The sequence below is a fragment of the Phyllobates terribilis genome, unplaced genomic scaffold (genome assembly GCF_046119375.1).
Source record: "Phyllobates terribilis strain yellow unplaced genomic scaffold, ASM4611937v1 Scaffold_1__5_contigs__length_1240528914, whole genome shotgun sequence".
In the NCBI taxonomy this organism is placed as follows: Eukaryota; Metazoa; Chordata; class Amphibia; order Anura; family Dendrobatidae; genus Phyllobates; species Phyllobates terribilis.
The window spans coordinates 419,909,201-419,929,055 of NW_027362761.1; positions in this window are offsets into that span (position 1 = coordinate 419,909,201).

Consider the following 19,855-nt stretch of genomic DNA (forward strand, 5'->3'; position numbering starts at 1 on the left):
CTCAGCTAGAAACCGGAGGCTCTGACATTTTATGTGGCGCAGCCCCTTGCTCCACCCGCTAGGAAGGCACCACATAGGGTCAGGGAAACTGGCGCCAAGTTTACCAAGAGGAGGCCACATCAAAACCACATAAATAGTTCCGCCACTGGTTTGACCGCCCTGAGCCACGGAACCGGATCGCCGCCACGAAGACTACAACCACCAGCATCCACCAAAAAGGGTCCGGCTCCGGGTGTCCCAAGGCCCAGGGGGTGCGTCAGAACATTTTCATCACCTTTCACAATCACCAATGGGACAAGGCAGGGATGTCCTCTGTCCCCTCTCTTATACATCCTAGTGACGGAGCACCTGCTCTCATCAATTCGCCATAACCCCAATATTAGGTGGATTGAGGTGGGAGGCACCGAGTACAAGTGCTCTCTATTTGCTGATGATGTCCTAGTATATATCACTCAATCACATATATCCATCCCTGCTGTTATGGCTGAAATAGATCACTTTGTTACATGGTAAAATTTTAAAATCAATGCAGCGAAGTCTGAGGCCCTCGATGTCTCCCTCCCTAAATCCATATAGGATTCCATCCAGTCCAACTTTCCCTTTGCCTGGCCCTCACAGGGTATCAAATACTTAGGAATTCCTATTCATAGAGACCTCTCCCATCTATGTTATCTTAATTTTGGGCCCTTTATTGAACAATTCCATACAGACCACGGTTGGCAAGTTAGAACTGTAAGATTCACTACGTGAACCACTGGTGTTTTGTGGAAAAGCACATGTACACCGCGTTCCAAATTATTATGCAAAAAGTGTTTAGGAGTGATAAGGGAAGAATTTGTTTGTTTGTCAGTTAAACTCATTGATGGTGATGTGTGTCAGGGCTCTTTATATCACTGTAAGCAATTGCAGACACCTGTGCTAATTAGTTTGGCAGGTGTGTCCAATGAAAGGCAAGACTACTTAAGAAGGCTCTCTCACATTATTAAGCAGCCTACATTTTCTGCCAAAATGGGAAAGAAAAAGGATGTGTCGGCTGCTGAGAAGCAACAAATTGTGGAGTGTTTAGGTCAAGGCATGACTACAATCAACATTGTGCGATGATCAGGATGAAGTGTCTTGGCAATCAAGAAGTATGTAGCTGATTCACAGTACACACGTGTGCGTGCTGATAAGGGCAAATTGAGGACTCTTTCCTACAGGCAATTACGTCAGGTTGAAAGAGCAGCGGCAAAAAAGCCTTGTCATAGCAGCAGACAAGTTTTTGAAGCTGCTTGTGCCTCCAACGTCCCCCGAACAACAAGATGCAGGGTCCTTCAGAGGTTTGCAGCTGTGCATACGCCATCCTGTCGACCTCCTCTATCCACTTCACACAAGCAGAAACGGCTCCAGTGGGCCAAACATTACATGAAGACTGATTTCAAAACTGTTTTGTTCACGGATGAGTGCCGTGCAGCGCTCGATGGTCCAGATGAATGGAGTGGAGGATGGCTGGTTGATGGACACCCCACGCAAACACGGCTACAGTGCCAACAAGGAGGAGGTGGAGTAATGTTTTGGGCTGGAATCATGGGGAGAGAGATTGTCGGCCCCTTTAGGATCCCTGAAGGCGCTAAAGATGAACTCCATAATGTATGTGGATTTTCTCAAACAGCACTTCCTGCCATGGTTCAAGAAGAAGAACCGTGTATTTCACAGCAAGATCATTTTTCTGCATGATAATGCACCATCTCATGCTGCACATAAAACATCTGCATCTCTGGCTGATATGGGCATAAAAGGGGACAAACTTATGGTGTGACCCCCATGCTCCCCTGACCTCTACCCCATTCAGAACCTTTGGAGCATCATTAAAAGGAGTGTCTATGATGGCGGGAGGCAGTTCACATCTAAGCAACAGCTCTGGGAGGGTATTCTGTCCTCATGCAAAACAATTGAAGCAGAAACCATCCAAAACCTGACAAATTCAATGGACGAGAGAGTTCAGAAGCTCCTTTCGAACAAGGGGTCCTCTGTGAAAATGTAACATCACCTAGAATAAAGTTTTGAGTTGAAAACTGTTTGATTTCAGTTTCTAACAACCTGCTAATGCTTATAATTTCAAAAATGACCATTTTTTTGGTCTTTATTAAAATGAAAAGGTTGATCGAAAAGTTTGGGGGATCTAAGAGTGTGGCAACCCAGTAGTCATGATTACTTCGAATTCTGACAATATGAGGGTCATGCTGCAGGTAGTGCAGCAAGAAGGCACTTATGTGTCTTGCGCATCTCGGAGCCCCAAAATTATTTTCCGGGCTAGATGCAGCTAAAAATTATTTTTAATTTTAAATCTGGTGAAGCTTATTATAGATGGCCTAATAGGATCAGTGCTGCACACTGCTACAAAGCCCAAATTATTTTCCAGTCAAGATACAGATAAACATGATTAGTAATTTGAAAGCTTAAAACGGTTGGTAGGGTGATTTTAACCAATCATCAAGCTTTTACTCTCCCCAGGATGACACAGGGGTAGAAAAGTCGTTTCGGATCCATGATTTGTTCATCTTTATGAACGTGAGTCTGTCTACATTATCAGTGGAGAGCCGCGTGCGCTTACCTGTCAGCACACCACCAGCAGCGCTGAACACACGTTCAGACAGAACGCTGGCTGCGGGGCATGACAAGATCTCCAAGGCGTAAGTGGCTAGCTCCGGCCATTTATCCAGATTGGAAGCCCAAAAAGAGCAAGGGTCCAGTGACACAGTCGTGGCTTCAAAGTTTACTTGGAGATACTCCTGTACCATCGTCTCTAGGCGTTGACTATGTGTCAGACTTCTTGTCTCCTGTGGCCTTGCAAAGGATGGGCTAAAAAAGTGGTGAAATGATTCCGCAAAATTGATGTTACCAGCAGATACTGTGGTTCTGTTACGGTTTGAGTGCTGAACACTTGACGGTCCCACGGTTGGCAAGTTGGAACTGTGAGATTCACTACGTGCACCACTGGTATTTTGTGGAAAAGCACATGTAAGATTCTGCAACAGTCTCTGCTGATACTCCTGCATGCGTGCATCCCTTTCTATGGCAGGAATAATTTCTGCAAATTTACTTTTGTACCGGGGATCTAACAGTGTGGCAACCCAGTAGTCAGGATTATTTCTAATTCTCACAATTCGAGGGTCATGTTGCAGGTAGTGCAGCAAGAAGGCACTCATGTGTGTTGCGCATCCAGGAGCACCAAGTCCCTGTTGTGTTGGTGGCGAGGTAACAATCATGCTTCCTTCCTCTGTCCTCTCCCCCCAACCTCGCACAACAGAAATGTGATCAAGGTCTCCCTCATCTGATGAGTCTTCCATCAGTTCGTCCTCCACTTCTTCCTGGGCTCCTGCACCTTCCTCACTAGTTTGGCTGCTACCATGCGCCCTGGTAAAATCATCTCCCCCACCCTCACATGCCTGCCGCCTTGGTGCTGCCGACCGTCTGGACCTTGCAGATGTTAGCCCTTCCGCATACAACTCCTCCTCCTCTACTTCCTCCACCTCCTCTTGTGCCACCACCTGACTCCGAATTCTGTTTAACATGTGCTCCAGCATGTAAATCACCGGAATAGTCATGCTGATAATGGCATCGTCAGCACTAAACATCTTCGTCGCCATTTCAAAACTGTGCAGAAGGGTGCATAGGTTCCTGATCTGAGACCACTCCTCCAGCGTGATTTGCCCCACCTCTGAATCTCGTTGGCCCAGGCTATACGTCAGAACGTATTGCACCAGGGCTTGTCGGTGCTGCCACAGTCGCTGCAACATGTGCAGAGTTGAATTCCACCGGGTAGGCACATCGCATTTTAGCCGGTGAAGTGGCAGGCCCAACGACTTCTGTAGAGATGTAAGTCGCTGAGCTGCGGGATGCGAACGGCGGAAGTGAGCACACAGCGACCGTGCCCTCTGCAGAAGGCCATCTAGTCTGGGATAGTGGGCTAAAAATTGCTGGACAACCAGGTTCAACACGTGAGCCATACAAGGCACGTGTGTGACATTGCCCCGGCGAAGGGCCGCACCCAGGTTTGCAGCATTGTCGCACACGGCCTTCCCTGGTTTCAGGTCCAGTGGAGACAACCATTCATGAAATTGGTTCTCCAGAGCTGACCACAACTCCTCAGCTGTGTGACTCACATTTCCCAGACATTTCAATGTAAAAACCGCCTGATGACGTTGAGCCCTACTGCCAGCATAGTAAGGAGGTGTGCAGGATCACTTCTGCGCAGTTAGAAAGCTTGTGGCATGACCAGACAGGCTTTGGGTGCAGGTGGAAGACCGAGAGGAGGTTGAGGAGGCAGAAGCAGTGGAGGAACTTTGACATAAAGAGGATTGACGCACAACTCGTGGGGACGGCAAGACTTGGACAGCAGCCCCTTGTCCTGCTGTCACCATAGTTACCCAGTGCCCAGTCAGCGACATGTAACGCCCCTGTCCATGCCTACTCGTCCAAGTGTCTGTGGTGAAATGCACCCTGTCACACACAGAGTTTCTCAAAGAAGCGGTGATGTTGTGTGCGACATGCTGGTGGAGCGCAGGCACACCTTTCTTTGAGAAGTAGTGCCGACTGGGCATCTGGTACTGGGGCACTGCGACGGACATAAGGTCTCGAAAATCCTCTGTGTCCACCAGGCGGAAAGGCAGCATTTCTGTAGCCAAGAGCTTGCAGATGGTGAAATTCAACCTCTTAGCTTTCTCATGGCTAGGAGGAAATGGTCTTTTACTTGTCCACATCTGAGGGACCGAGGGCTGGCTATTGTGCTTAGACGGGGTTGATAAGGGTGTCCCCGGCAAACTGCCGGTCTGTGAGGAAGATGCAGGCGGACATGTTAGGTTGCCTTGATCCAAAGGTGGTGCTATCGATGTCGGACACCGCTCAAGACCAGCTGGTGTTACCACCTCCAAAGAAAATGATGACCTGCCAATCACGCTGGCTGTTGCGGGTAAAGAGGTGGCAGGTCTGCGCCCCAAAACAGGTGTGACTGCTGTCCCCCCAGTCACAGAGGATGAAGAGGCCGCGGATGCACAAGATATGGCAGACGGTGGTTGGCCCGGCCGGCTAGGCCGCATTGTAGCGCACTGAGCTTCCCACTGCAACTTATGCTTCATGTCCATGTGCCGGTTCATGCATGAAGTACTCAAACTATGTATTTTTTGGCCTCTACTTAGCTTTTGCTGACAAATGTTACAGATAACACGAGTTGGGTCATCTTTATCGATCTGAAAAAATGCCCAGGCTATGCAAGGCTTAGCACCCATGCGACCTGAAGAGCCACCACGACTTGTGGTGAGAGGCAGAGTTGTGTTTGAGGATGCAGTTGTTGACGTGCTTCCAGTACTACGTCTCTGTCCAGGAAGGCGCAACCTGACCTCGTCGTCACTAGCATCTTCCTCCACCTCCTCTGCTGACCTCATCTCTTGGCTGACTGTGGGTTGACAGTAAGTGGGATCTCCGACCTCATCATCATCACCCTGTGCGTTATCACACCCGTCGTCCTCAGAGCCAACCTGTTCCTGCCCTGACAAAAAACTAAAGTTGTCGCTCCAATCAGGTATTTGAGTCTTATCATCGTCTTCCTCATTGTCTCCACCAACAGGAGTTACAGTTTGGGAATGAGGGTCTACATTATGGTCAGAACCTTCTGCGTCTGGTCCTGGATCCGACTCATAAAGATTCTGGGCATCAGTGCAGATCATTTCCTCGTCTGGATTCACAGAAGCGCTGGAGTCGACCTCTGATTCCCAGGCTATAGTATGAGTAAACAGCTCTGCAGACTCAACCATCTGTTCTACCTCATACTCAGACGGGCAGCTGGAGATTTGGGAGCTGTGAGGAAGCAAGTGCGATTTGGGTGACACCTTTGAGGACTGGAGTATTTGTGATGTTGAAGTTGATGTGGAGGAGAGCCCACTTAAAGGAGCACTTGATATCCGTTGAAGCACCTGCTGTTTTTGTGCCTCATCTGGAATTTGTAGCGATTGGCGTGGCCGTAAGAAAGGGATCTTATCACATTGTCCGCTAAAAGAAGTAGACATTTTAGTTTGGCTGGAAGATGGTCTTTCTTCTGCACCTACCCCACGGACACAATCTTTTTTCCCCTTCCCAACACGCCTATTCCCATTTCCACCAGCAGCAGGCCTTTTTCCACTCATTTTGGTGGTTAACTAATTCACAACTCTGGAGTTGTTTGCACAAAAAAACAATGGATGGTAACCGAGCAGAGCTGAGTGGCCAAACTGTGGTATTAGGCCAAAACTATTGGCTGGGTTAGATGCAGAAAAAAATTATTTTTAATTTGCAACCTGATGGAGGTCAGTATAGATGGACTAATAGACCAAGTCCCACACACCGCTAGAAGCCCAAATATTTTTTCAGAGATAGATGCAGAAAATTTTTTTATTCAATTTGCAACCTGATGGAGGTCAGTATAGATGGACTAATAGACCAAGTCCCACACACTGCTAGAAGCCCAAATATTTTTTCAGAGCTAGATGCAGAAAAAAATTATTTTTAATTTGCAACCTGATGGAGGTCAGTATAGATGGACTAATAGACCAAGTCCCACACACCGCTAGAAGCCCAAATATTTTTTCAGAGCTAGATGCAGAAAAAAATTATATTCAATTTGCAACCTGCTAGAGGTCAGTATAGAAGGACTAATAGAACAAGTCCCACACACTGCTAGAAGCCCAAATATTTTTTCAGAGCTAAATGAAGAAAAAAATTATTTTTAATTTGCAACCTGATGGAGGTCAGTATAGATGGACTAATAGACCAAGTCCCACACACTGCTAGAAGCCCAAATATTTTTTCAGAGCTAGATGCAGAAAAAAATTATTTTTAATTTGCAACCTGATGGAGGTCAGTATAGATGGACTAATAGAACAAGTCCCACACGCTGCTAGAAGCCCAAATATTTTTTCAGAGATAAATGTAGAAAAAAAATATTTTTAATTTGCAACCTGATGGAGGTCAGTATAGATGGACTAATAGACCAAGTCCCACACACTGCTAGAAGCCCAAATATTTTTTCAGAGCTAGATGCAGAAAAAAATTATTTTTAATTTGCAACCTGATGGAGGTCAGTATAGATGGACTAATAGAACAAGTCCCACACGCTGCTAGAAGCCCAAATATTTTTTCAGAGATAAATGAAGAAAAAAATTATTTTTAATTTGCAACCTGATGGAGGTCAGTATAGATGGACTAATAGACCAAGTCCCACACACTGCTAGAAGCCCAAATATTTTTTCAGAGCTAGATGCAGAAAAAAATTATTTTTAATTTGCAACCTGATGGAGGTCAGTATAGATGGACTAATAGACCAAGTCCCACACACCGCTAGAAGCCCAAATATTTTTTCAGAGCTAGATGCAGAAAAAAATTATATTCAATTTGCAACCTGCTGGAGGTCAGTATAGAAGGACTAATAGAACAAGTCCCACACACTGCTAGAAGCCCAAATATTTTTTCAGAGCTAAATGAAGAAAAAAATTATTTTTAATTTGCAACCTGATGGAGGTCAGTATAGATGGACTAATAGACCAAGTCCCACACACTGCTAGAAGCCCAAATATTTTTTCAGAGCTAGATGCAGAAAAAAATTATTTTTAATTTGCAACCTGATGGAGGTCAGTATAGATGGACTAATAGACCAAGTCCCACACACTGCTAGAAGCCCAAATATTTTTTCAGAGCTAGATGCAGAAATTTTTTTTATTCAATTTGCAACCTGATGGAGGTCAGTATAGATGGACTAATAGACCAAGTCCCACACACTGCTAGAAGCCCAAATATTTTTTCAGAGCTAGATGTAGAAAAAAATTATTTTTAATTTGCAACCTGATGGAGGTCAGTATAGATGGACTAATAGAACAAGTCCCACACGCTGCTAGAAGCCCAAATATTTTTTCAGAGATAAATGAAGAAAAAAATTATTTTTAATTTGCAACCTGATGGAGGTCAGTATAGATGGACTAATAGACCAAGTCCCACACACTGCTAGAAGCCCAAATATTTTTTCAGAGCTAGATGCAGAAAAAAATTATTTTTAATTTGCAACCTGATGGAGGTCAGTATAGATGGACTAATAGAATGATGCTATGCCCAAAAGATTTTACTTCACTAGGTGCAGTAAAAAAATTGGTATTCTATACACAGGTGGTATATCTTGCAACACAGATAGGCTACTCCACTGACTAACACACTCTGCGATAGGCCAAAAAGGATTAGCTTTGCTAGATTCAGCCAAATGCTGTGAAAAAAACTTGCACAGCACTGGCACAGACCTGCCTGGCAAAAACTGATAGGAACTGATGTAACCTAGTCCTGAAAAGGACTCCAATTACAATTAGTCTTTACTCCCACAATCTATCTATTTAAGAGCACAGACCTGCTTGATAAAAGTCGTAAGAATTGCTGTAACCTAGTCCTTAAAAGGACTGCAATCACAACTATTCCCTACTCCCAAGCTATCTGTATATTTGTGCGAAAATTGGCTTGAAATTAACAAGGTATAGCGCACACAGCAACAGCGGTGCCGTCTAACACGCAGCTGCAGCAGTGAGAAAATGGTGGCGACGGGGAAAATGGATTGGTCTTATAGGGCAAGGACATGTGACATACACTGCCAATCACACATGCCCTTGCTTGTGTGAAAAAAAGCACTTCGCTCCGTGTGTGCGCTGCTGATAGGCTGACAGATTGCACCTCCCCACTGCAAATGCGGGAAAGAGAAAAAAAAATGGAGATCTTCATTGTTCCTGCAGAGATCCATCCCCTGCCCCTCCCCCCGCCCCGCTGTACACTCAAACTGCGTATTAACATTAATTTTCATCATTACTGAGAAAAAATCCAGTTATGATTTTGGTGCATGAACAGTTATCGAACATAACCTCGAACAGCCGAATTTTTCTCAAATTGTTCGTGTTCGCCGACCGGCTCGAACACCGCCCAAAACAGCTCGAATTTGAGATTGGCGAACAGTTCGAGTAGAACGCTCATCTCTAATTGCAAGTTCCTCCGTCCTAATTTTTGGCAGCTTTTGCTTGGAAGGCATAGGCAAAGACTATGGGGACCAAGCGTGGACACCCGGCCGCCGGGCGGCTGGGGACTGAGTATGGATACCAGGCCGCTGACGCAGCCATGATGTGGTGGCCAGATTTCGCCTCCTCATGCCTAAACGGCCCAATTTCAAGTGCAAGCAAGCAATCAGTATGGTATTGCAGCCTAGGGGTGGGTGGGTGGCAGGCTGCATACTTGCGCTTGCATTGCAAGGAATGGGGGAGGTACAATTGAACACTACCCTGGGACAAGGACTTGCACTGGGATAGTTGCAAGTCTGCATCTTCTGATGCGGCAAGGATCACTTCTGAAGGGCACACTATTAGGCAGTGTCAGAGATGCTTCCAGGGGTCTTCCTCATGTTGTTCCTGTGTCTTTTCAGCACTGTATGCATTGTCACACAGCACATGGCCACATAAGTTTGTAAAATATTAAAATGACATTTCCCGGTGAATACATTTGTCATGGTTGAAAGCAATACAAAAGTGCAAAAACGCATAAAAAATGCTACTTGTGAACATAGCCCAAGGTGTGGAGGAGTATTTTTGTTTTTGGTTATTTATTTTACCTTATACACAAGTCTTTACCCTGGAAAGGATATTCCTTAACATATTTCACAGGAAAACCGTTACAGTTTCATTTTTGAACAAATTATTGTGAGCCCGTAAAAGTGGCTTAATACCTCTGACCACATTGTTGACAGCAGTGACCTGGGGGTCAGAAATGCTTCCTGGGGCGATCCCCATGCTGTCCCCTTGTCATTTGAGCACTGTCACTATCGTTTTGGGCACTTTTTAGGCTTTCTACAGACTGCTGGGGGTGTCGCCGCAAAAATGCTCGGGTCTCCCACATCTAACATTGGGCTCGTTGCTCGGGTCGAGCACCTGAGTATCACAGTAAGCTCGGCCCGAGCTTCAAGCACCAGAGCATTTTAGTGCTCGCTCAACACTAGCCGTGAAGTAAATTTTGGAACAGCATGGGAAAAGGGAAGAAAAAACTGCATTTTCCCCTCATCGTACCTTTGCCTTGTACACAGGTTTTTTTTCTTCCCTTTTCCCATGCTATTACCAAATTGTTTGCCTTTTAACATCTAAGTCGTTTGGCTTTTTAATTGCTTTTAGTATTGTGGATTTGTTTTCTTTCTATTTAGAGTAAATAATTAGTTATCATTAGTGATGAGCGAGCACTAAAATGCTCGGGTACTCATTGCTCGGGTCGAGCAAATTGGAATACTCGGGTGCTCGACCCGAGCAACGAGCCCAATATAAGTCTATGGGAAACTCGAGCATTTTTCAGGCGGTTCCTCCCGGCGGTCTGTAGAGGGCCTAAAAGTTGCCAAAATCTATGGGAGCAGTGCTCAAATGACATGGGAACAGCATGGGGAAGACCCCTGGAAGCATTTATGACTCCCAGGTCACTGTTGTCAACAACGTTGTCAGAGTATTACGCCACTTTTATGGACTCACAATAAAACATACAAAAACTAAACCAAAATGGATTTTCCTGGGAAATATGTTAAGGAACATCCTTTCCAGAGTAATGACTTGCATATAAGGCAAAATAAATAACCAAAACCAAAAATACTCCTCCACACCTTGTGCTATGTTGACACATAGCGTTTTTGATGCGTTTTTGCACTTTTGCATTGCTTTGAACCGTGACAAATGCATGCATTTTAACATTTTACAATCTTATCTCGCCATGTGGTGTGTGACACATCATCAGACATATGCATACAGTGCTGAAAATACATGAGAACAATGTGGGGAAGACCCCTGGAAGCATCTCTGACTCCCAGGTCACAGCCTAAAAGTGTGCCCATCATAAGTGATCCTTGGTGCATGCAAAGATGCCTCCTGCCATGCACCTGTCGCTGCAGACTTGCAACAATCACCGTCCACGTCCTTGTCCCAGTGCAGCGTTCAGTTGTCCCTACCCCATTACTTGGAATGCAAGCACAAGTATGCAGCCAGCCACCCACCCACCCTAAGGCTGCAATACTATACTGCCAAATTTTTACAGCTGCTTGCACTTGAAATGTGGCCTTTTAAACTCGTGGAGGTGGAAGCTGTCCACAATCTTATGGCGGCAGCGACCGGGTATCCATACTCAGTCCCCAGCCGCCACTATTTCTCCTGGTATCGTCTCCATCTTCCACAAGCACGGGTCCCACAACATTACCCGTGCCCTCCCCAGTACACTTACTGGGAAGGACCGCCTAACCACAAACACGTGGTCAAGCGAATGTCGCCAGGGACAGTACGGAGCCAGTCCACAGCTTTTTTTTTGCTGAGTTGTGTTTCACCACAGCCATATTCTTTAGCTTGGTGAAAGGACTTGGGAAACTATATCTACCCAGCTGTCATTTCTCCCAGGAACTCTTCTAAAGCTGCTTTCACTTGAAATGTGGACTTTTAGGCTCGTTGAGGCGGAAGCTTTACATAACCTCATACCGGCGGCGGCCGAGTGTCCATACTCGGTCCCCAGCCGCCACTATTTCTCCCTTTATTGTCTCTGCCTTCCAAAGCACGGGTCCCACAACATTACCCGTGCCCTCCCCAGTGCACTTACTGGGAAGGACCGCCTAACCACAAACACGTGGACAAGTCAATGTGGCCACGGACAGTACGGAGCCAGTCCACAGCTTTTTTTTGCTGAGAGTTGTATTTCACCACAGCCATATTCTTTAGCTTGGTGAAAGGACTGGCATAGAGGGAAACCGTAACTACTCTGGGTGTCATTTCTCCCAGGAAGTCCTCTAATGCAGCTCATTGCAGAAGCAATGGCAGCCCGTCCAACATCAACTCGCACTTGTCGGTGGTGCTTTGACACACAAACATCTTTCTTTGCGCATTTAATTTCATGACTACAGAGTTGGGCAATGGCCTGATCTACAATGCGGTTTGAGAAATAACATGCATAAGCACGTCCGATCCACATTAAAAAAAAGCAGCCATAGAGTGTCCGGGAACCTTCCCCCACACTTTTCTTAGCCAGGGCTGCTTCTCGGCAGGGTTGGACGGACCCGGCCCTGGCTTCTCCTTAAGGAAAGTTCATAGTGCCGAGGTGAGGCTATGATGATGATAGAGGCCACCATCTGCTTAGTTTTCTGTAACTTGGAATGCAAGCGCAAGTATGCAGCCAGCCACCTACCCACAGGCCGCAATACTAAACTGCCAGATTTCTGGGCAGCTGCTTGCACTTAAAATGTGGCCTTTTAGGCTCGTGGAGGCGGAAGCTTTTCACAACCTCATGCCTCATGCCCCGTGTCCATACTCGGTCCCCAGCCGTCACTATTTCTCCTGGTGTTGTCTCCGCCTTCTACAAGCACTGTTCTCTGAACATTACTGCTGGTAGTTTTCTGTGGGAATTTGCTTGCCTCCTATCAGCCTGGAATATTTCTAGTAAACTATGGTACGACACCATGGTATTAGCACTGCACCCAGTACTAGTTGCGAAGCCATCCCCAATTGCCTTCTCAGGAATTTTATTTGGTAGACTGAGTGGCTGCCCAAATACATTCGTTTCTCACAAAGGAGCTGATAGATAGAGTGGCAGTAGGTGCAAGTTTATCCAGCCTGTTAGATAATAGAGGGTGAACGGCAGCACATTCCATCAGTGGTTAGCCCTGAAGCTGTGCAACGCTGGGATCCTGGGTTCAAATCCCAGCAAGGACAATATCTGCAAGGACTTTGTATGTAAAAAAGCAGCCGTAGAGTGTCCGGGAACCTTCCCACACACTCTTCTTAGCCAGGACTGCTTCTCGGCAGGGTTGGACGGTCCCACCAGAGTATCCTCTGGTGTGCCCTGGCTTCTACATCAGGAGAGTTCATGATAGCGCTAACTTTTCAGCTGCTGTTTTTCAATTTGAAACAGCTTCTCAGTGGGAGTTGTATTTCACCACAGCAATATTCTTTAGCTCGGTGAAAGGACTGGCACAGAGGGAAACCGTATCTACTCCAGCTGTCATTTCTCCTTCACCAGGTTCCGCTCATTGTCTTAGACAACTGGCTGTATGTTCAGCGGTGAGAGCCACAGATCAGGCTGCTGTGTTACAGCTTTCAACAACTCTGCAGCGCTGGGCGGTTTGTCACCTAAGCATTAAGCATGTTATCTTCAGCACAGCCTGTTGTTGCTTGGCCAAGGCAGTGCTGTCAGCTTGTGACTGATGTGGTCATTTTGGAGATGGAGGAGGAGGTGCAGGAGATGAACAATGTGATTACATTGAGGTTACATTGGCGACTCTGTTTTTTATGCTAAAGAAAGATCATACTGTTTTTGATTTTTTTACGTTATTTTTTAAGACAAATGCATTCACCGGGAAATGTAATTTTAACATTTTACAACCTTATTTGGCAATGTGGTGTGTGACACATCATCAGACACATCCTGTTTCATTTATGATGGAGGGACTGTGAAAGTCACAAAACCTATTTTTATAGGGCCATCAGGCGACCCTTAATATTCTTAAAAGGCCAGCAGTTGGCCCTCACTATTGTTAGAGAGCCATCAGCCGGCTATGCTTTGTTGTTCCCATTATTAATGAGTGGGTCTCCTATACTGTTATTGCGTATGCAGTGACTGGAAGGTCTGCCAAAAATTCGGACGCAACCCAATACCCCTTTGAAGAGACATAGAGGAGGGTCTCAGTAAAAAAAATGTTCCCATTATAAAGGAGCGGGTCTCCTATAGTGGTAATGCCCATGCTGTGACTGCAAGGGCTGCCAAAATTTGGGAAAAACCCCACTGAGAATTTAAAGACACATAGAGCAGGGCCACAGTAACGAGTACAACATGTTCCTATTAGAAAGGAGAGGGTCTGCTATGCAGTTATAGGGTATGCAGTGAGTCTGACCAAATTTAGGAAAAACCCCATTAAGAATTTAAAGACGCATAGAGCAGGGCCGCAGTAACAACAAATTCCCATTAGAAAGCAGAGGGTCTCCCATATTGTTAACCTATGCAGTGAATGCAAGGGCTGCCAAAAATTGTGAGGCAGTCCAATGCACTTTGGAAAAGACGTGGAGGAGGGCCACATAAAGAAATGTTCCCATTAGAAAGGAGTGGGTCTCCTATACTTGTAATGCCCATGCACTACGTGTATGGGCTGACAAATATTTACCCCTGGAGGGTATACATGAACATACTGTAGAATTTTTTTTTTTTACTGGCATCATAAACATCATAAAAAAATCATGTGGGTGTTGCATCATGGACCACAGTCACCCTGGTGATATGGTGGTGGAGGATGAGGATGAGGAGAAGGAGGAGGATAAAAGCAAATAGACAAAATCAGGAAGCATATACCCATGTGTGGGTGTGAAGAGGTGCATGAGAATACACCTCCCAAAAAAAAGACACTGGATTTGAGTTTATGTTATGCTGCTATCATTCGGTGGTGTTGAGAAGTCTGGCCCAATCCAGCCCTTGTTCATTTTTATAAGAGTCAGCCTGTCAGCATTTTCAGTTGACAGGCGGATGTGCTTATCAGTTATAATTCCACCAGCGGCACTAAAAACCCGCTCTGATAAAACGCTAGTGGCAGGGCAGCACAGGACCTCCAAGGCTTAGAGAGCTAGTTCATTCTTCGTATCCAGCTTGGATACCTAATAATTAAAAGGCACAGAGGAATCACGGAGGAGTTGGTATTGTCAGCAGGGTAAACTCTCAGCATCTTCCCAAACTTTGCCCTCCTTGTGAGAGTACCCCTCACCTCAGGGCCTGTGCGATGGGAGGGTCTGAGAAAACTGTCCAAGAACATTGACAGTGTTCCCCTGCCTCTGCTGGGTTGCATTTGTGTCTCTCTCGCCTTTACTACTTGGTTGTCCAACGAACTGTGACCTCTGCCGCCAGCATTTTCAGATGGGAATTTTTTTAATAATTCCACAACAAGGGCCTTCTGGTACTGCCCAATTTTTGTAGACCTGTCCGCCTCAGGAATAAGAGATATAAAAGTTCTCCTTGTAGCATGGGTCTAGAAGTGTCACCAACCAGTAATAACTGTTACCCAAAATTTTGAGAACGGGAAGGTCATGGGAAAGGCAGTGTAACATAAACTCTGCCATGCGTCCCAGGCTAACAGGAAAGACTTCTGTGTCCTCACCAAGAGGATGACTGACCATGCTCTCCTCCTCCTCCTCTCTGTCCTCAGGCCATTCACGCTGAACAGACGGTATGACAGTTGTGCAGGTAGTACCGTATATAGCGCATGAAACTAGCTCCTGTTCTTCCTCCTCTTCCTCATTGTCACCCAATTCACGTTGGGATGAGATGAGGGTGGGTTTTGTGTAATCACCCTGTATGGTTCCTTACTCCATCTCATTGTGCTCTGCCTGCAATGCATCCTCTTTGATTGTGAGCAGAGAGCGTTTCAGAAGACAGAGAAGCTGGATGGTGACTCTAACTATGGCGTCATCGCTGCTCACCATCTTGGTGGAGTCCTCAAAGTTTTGGAGGATGGTACATATTAGACAACTATACATAGCCAAAAAACGCGTAAGTATAGGGGATGTATCACTAGCCAACCTTGGGCAGTGAATTCCCCTCAATTAATTCCTTTGTTTATGTTTAAACCATTAACTGTCCATGAAAATAAATCGGAGAAACAGACAGACAAACTGGTATAAATATGCAAATTCATTTTATTGTGATATAATATAAATAGTAATAAAAAAGACAAAAAGCAGGATGGGTGCAATATCAATTCATAAAACAATGTAAATCGCCTAATATATGGATTGATACCGGGGGAGAAAAATATATGATGGCCTGTTGGCTCTGGTAGTATTCGTAAACACTAGTAATTGCAATTTGCACTGTGGCCAGAAACACCAAACCTATCCATAGGTAATTCATATAATCATCTTAATAACCAATTTATTAGAGCCCAGTGGCCCCACAAATTCTATGGCAGATAGAGAAGGTGTAATGCAATAAACAAAAAATCCAGAGTTAGACAGGCAATCAACAAATTGACTGAGCCAAATTGAATAGGCATCAGAGAAACCCCCCTTTTTTTTGATACCTATAAATCCATATGGCATATGGCTTACCAGTGATGGAGGGAAGATGGTGAAGGTGAGAAAGGCGCCTGACGCGCGTTTCGCAGTGCTGCAGACCACTTTATCAAGGGCGATGAGTATGTGATGGAGGGAGATGTGGCCCGTCTATATTTGCGCAACATGAGTGTGCATGTGTGCCTGGGAGCACCGGAAGTGCGGCCGCGGCAACTGGAAATGCGTCACCGGCATCACATGATCGCAGCGATATAGTGTTTCACGGCGCATGTGCACTGCCGCGACCTTACCCTCTGACGCGCTCCCCAATCGTCAAGCCGCTCATGCGTATAAGGTAAACAAGCGCAGGGCAGCATAAAGATAGACAGGGGCGCGAGGGGGGTGACCACTGCGGGACGCATGCGCGCCACATATCCGTTAGATGCACCACCAGAAATAATGGTGCACAAGAGATGATAACAAAGGGCAAAGAAAATGAGAAGAACACATCCCACATAAGTTGCATATACATGTCAGTTAAATTTGATAGTCACAAAATCATGTTATTAAACTACACAATATAACTGTGGTCAGTAGAGCTTCCATTTGATGTGTTTTTGATGGGCCAAAGATTCCAGAGTCATGCAGAAAATTAGACTGTAGGAATAAAAACAAGAATAAACACAATCAAAAAAGAACACCACATAAACAAAATAAAATAAAAACAGTTGGGATAAAACCTAACCACCATTAAGTGGACAGGAATTTAAAGCAGGAGTGCCAATTGAAATTTACAGGAATGAAGAAAAACGTAAAGACTCATTAAGGCCAAAAGGCGTGACTGTATTGAGTCGCACGATACATTGGGCTTCTCATTGTGCGAGGGCTTTCCTGATGTTGCCACCCCGAATTCACAAATTCACCACCTCATTCCCACGGACCAATAGGGAGCGGGGATCGCAGTTATGTTTGTCCTTAAAGTGGTGTGGGATGGTCTTTAAAAGGGAGGGGCCAGATGTTGCCCTGGCTGCCCCAATGTCTCTTACGTGTTCGCGGATACGGACTCGAAGTTCCCTCGAGGTAAGACCCACGTAAATCAAGGAGCAACCACATGTGGCATAATAAATCACGTTCGAGGTGCTACAGGAAATATGGTGTCTTATGTCGAAGGTCTTTCGGCCTTCCGCTGAAATAAATGAAGTACAACGAAGGACATTGGGGCAAGCCAGGCACTGACCACATTTATAGCAGCCCAATGTGGGTCCCCTTGAGCCAAAAGGATTACGTTTTTCAGGGATGTAATGACTCCTCACCAGGAGGTCACCTAGATTTTTGGATCACCTGGGGGTCATTAAAGGATAATCACCTAGATGGGTTCTCAGGGAGGGCTCCGTCATCAATATGTCCCAATGGTTAGCCAGGATCTGACGCATACTCGACCACTCGTGGTTGTAAACAGAGATAAATCTTATCTTATCCTTCTCAACATCCCTCCTTTTAGAAGAGTGAAGGAGAACATTACGTGATGTTCTCCTGGCTCTCTCATAGCCATATTTAATACATCTACGGCTATAACCACGTTGCTCGAACCTATGCCTCAGATCCTGGGTCTGACGTTCGAAGTTCAAGTCCGATGAGCATATCCGCCTCATCCTTAGGAACTGTCCAACCGGGACGGCCCTAATCGTGGCGGGACTGTGGGCAGACCCGGCATGAATCAGAGAGTTCACCACGGTGGACTTCCTGTACACGTCTGTCTGCATGCGCCCTAAAGGGTCTACATGCAGTGAGATATCCAGGAATTCCACCTTTTTACTATCAAAACTGTAAGTCAGTTTGATATTATACTGATTCACTCCGAGCTCGTCCATAAATGTACGGAGCTGCTGGCTTGAACCCTGCCATAAAAATAAAATATCATCTATATAGCGTATCCAGCACAGCACACAGTGGGCAGCCGGTGTGCCTCCATCGCCAAAAATCTCCCTCTCCCAATGCCCAAGGAAGAGGTTTGCATAGGAGGGCGCACAGGCCACCCCCATTGCCGTACCCCGCTTCTGTAGAAAAAAACAATCTTTGAAAACAAAAAAACTATGGGTAAGGGCAAACTCCAGCAGCTCCAGGATAAGTTCACACAGAGGGCCGTCCAGGTTGGAGGCACCCAGGAAGAGGCGGGCTGCATTCATACCATCGGTGTGGTCAATGCTGGTGTAGAGACTCTCCACATCGGTTGTCACAATTTTAAGTACCTTCCTCCACAAGGACGCCGTCAACCCGTGTCAGGACATCGGTTGTGTCCTTAACATAAGATGGTAATGTTTCAACTAGGTGTTTGAGGTAATAATCAACAAATTTACAGATGGGCTTACAGAGGCCACCAATCCCTGACACAATCGGATGTCCCGGTGGGTTAACGGTGTTAGGATCATTCAGCCATGGAGGGTCCTTGTTGGAGTCGGGGTATCCCCGTAACAAGAAATACACAGACACGTAGTGTATAATCAAGTACTGGGAAGCCCCTGAGCGCGTCTGCCTCCATAAGTGCTGTCCCTTTATTTATACTAATAATCTTAGTTTTTTTTTTTGTCACACATGCGCAGTAAAATGCCTTTGTTTCACAAGCAGTGAAGTGATGATTCATAACAGTGGAATGTTGATAAGAAAGTTTCATAAACAGAAAAGTGATAGCAGTAGAAGGTTGCTGAGACAGCTAAAAACAAGTTACAATCTAATTTCTGGGCGTCAGTCCAAATGTCCAGATAAGGGAAGAATAACTTCATCTGTGTCTTACATCGTAGTCTTGGGTGAAGTATAACTTCTATCATCCTCTCAGTCCCCCCTTTGATTCTTCCTTATGGACTTTTGGTAGAAGACCTGGTCCGGGAGTTCTTTTCTTTCATATTCTTGAGTCCGTGTTACAAAGCTTATTTATGCATATTAAAATAATTTTTAATCCTATTTTAAACACTACATATATGACTACTATAATTAGCACAATCTGTAATATACCTTGCAGAATTCCAGCCACCCAACCTCCAATACCCTTAAACCAGTTCTTTGGGTTGAGAAAGGAGAAGGTGTCTGACCACCAGCTATCTTTATTTTGGTCATTGTGTCTGTATTTTTCTACTATATCAGGTTTAAAAGGTTGAGAAGAAGATACTGTGCTACTAAAACTGAGTTGTATATTTTCTGTAGGAATTAACCCTAAGTCTGTTAGTCCCGTCTTATTTCTAGGAACCCATACACCTCCTTTAAACGCTAAATATTGTAAGTTGTTTATTTTTCCGGTCATATTACCTTGCCACCAGGGAAATCCCACCCACCCCACAACTGGGATGGCAACAGTGGTGTTCCATAATCTAGAATTAACGGTTTGGTTATTTGCTAATTTGTCTGAGCAATTAGTCCATGTAAACACTTCCTCAGGGGTCATGGGTACGGCCAGGAAGGGTATGCTCGTGGCTGATATTGGAGAATGCGTACAAATCCAACAGTCTGCTATTTTCTGTCCGCCATCGAGCAGCCCGTTTACCAATGTCTCATGATGTTTTATAAATTTATTATCTGCAGGTTTTGGGGAACTTAGTTTATCCCACAGGTCTCCCTGATCTATCGTTATAGCTAACACAAGTACAATCACCACTATTTCTTTTTGCAATGGCTTGCATGTACCCATGCTGATTTTCCTTCCAATTTTACTGCAGTTGGAGTTGTCAATAACACCTGATATGGACCCTCAAATCTGGGTTCTAGCGTTCTTCTGTTATGTCTTTTTACGTAAACTT